Below are 2085 nucleotides of genomic sequence, written 5' to 3' on the forward strand. Positions count from 1 at the left end.
CAGTGGCTAGGGCACCAGCCACATACACTGGAGCTGGCGGGTTTGAATCTAGTTCAGGCCTGCCAAACAACTACAACCAAAAAAAAAAAAAAGCTTGGGCATTGTGGCAGGCCCTGTAGACCCAGCTACTTGGGAAGCTGAGGCAAGATAATCGCTTGAGCCCAAGAATTTGAGATGCTCTAACCTGTGATACCATGGCATTCTACCCATTGAGACTGTCTCAAAAAAACAAAAATAGTGACCAGAATTGTAGAGAGGGTGTTGGAGGGTGAACCAAGATATAGTGACATTGGATGTATAGAAATGTCAGATTTGGGGGGTGGGGGCAGTGACTGTGGCTCAAAGGAGTAAGGCGTCAGCATAGACCCGTATGCCAGAGGTGGTAGGTTCAGACCCAGCCCGTTAAAAAACTGCAAGAAAAAAAAAAGAAAGAAGCCAGATTTTCAGTTTAAGGCAAGCATAATTCCAGTTAACTCAGGAACATGAGATGGGATTACATGAAGCCCAGAGTTTGAGACTAGCCTGGGAAACAAGATCCATAGGTTTTTTTTTTTGAGACAGCCTCAAGCTGTTGCCCTGGGCAGAGTACCTGACATTACAGCACATAGCAACCTCCAACTCCTGGGCTCAAGCGATTCTCCTACCTCTGCCTCCCAAGTAGCTGGGTCTACAGGTGCCTGCAACAAGGACTGGCTATGTTTTGGTTGCAGCCGTCGTTGTTTGGCAGGCCTGGGCTGGATTCGAACCTGCTCAGGTGTATGTGGTTGGTGCCTTAGCCGCTTGAGCCACAAGCACTGAGCCAAGACCCTTAGCTCTTAAAAAACATTAGCTGGAAGGCAGTGCCTGTGGTTCAAATGAATAAAGCACCAGCCCCATATACTTCATAACCTGGCCCAGCCAAAAACTGCAAAAAAAAAAAGTATCTTATTCCTATAGGCTGGGACAACAGTGTTGTAGGAAGACTGCTACAACCTGGAAAACTTGTATGGGGCAAGTTGAGGACAAAGGTGATCCTTAAATTTAATAATGCACGAGTTCAGATTTTTTTTGAGGCCGTCTCACTTCCACCTTTGCTGAGTGTCATGGCCTCATAGCTCACAGCAACTCCTAAGTCTTGGGCTCCAGTGATCCTCTTGCCTCAGCCTCCCACAATTAGCTGGGACTACAAGTGTCCTTCACAAGGGGGTCTCATTCTTACTCAGACTGGTCTTGAACTCCTGAGCTCAAGCAATTTACCCACCTCTGACACCCAGAGTGCTAAGATTACAGGTGTGAACCACAGTGCCCAGCCCTTTAAATATTTTTAATTTGGGATAGGGAGGAAGATTAGAAGTCACAGAAAAAAGGGTATATGCACTTTATACCTCTAACACATACAGGATACTGATAGGTAAGCATGTGGATGAGAAGCTCTGAACACAATTTCAAGCTTTCTAGACCATCCAAGAATCCAGGTTAAAAACTTAACTGATTTTCCTAATAGAAGAAAAAAACCCACTCAGCAGCACCCCACATGATTTGTAACTCCAGGGTTGCTACCCCCTCACATGGCCTCTGCTGCTTCTTGCCACATCCCCATTCCCAATGGAAACCTGGTGGAAAAATGTGCCCCTACTACAGAAAGGCACAGCCTGGGCCTTCAGGGAAATAGAATTGTGACCAATAGGGATTCCACTGTATAGTGTAATGACCCTTTGTGGACAGAAGGACATAGAGGTAAGGAAGGGGTTGCAGCCATTTGTTTTGCTCAGGATAGGGAACCAGAGAAAAAATAGCCATATACTGACAAAAGAGACACAACAAATGGAATAATGAAGGTTTATTACATGAACCAAGACAGAAGAGAAGAAGGCTTCTTGCCTGTAGCACAGTGGTTACAGCACCAGCTGCATGCATGAATACTGGTGGGTTCAAACCCAGGACCAGCTAAAGAATGACAACTTCAACAAAACAAAAAAAAAAAAAGAGGAAGAATTATTTGCCTTTCCGGGCCTTGATTTTCCTCAGATAGAACTCCAGCTCTTTGCCCTCTAGCACATAGCCATCTGCTCGGCCACACTGGCCTGGTCTTGATGCAATGCATGC

Source organism: Otolemur garnettii, unplaced genomic scaffold (genome assembly GCF_000181295.1).
Source record: "Otolemur garnettii isolate 467f Iridium unplaced genomic scaffold, OtoGar3 scaffold00202, whole genome shotgun sequence".
NCBI lineage: Eukaryota > Metazoa > Chordata > Mammalia > Primates > Galagidae > Otolemur > Otolemur garnettii.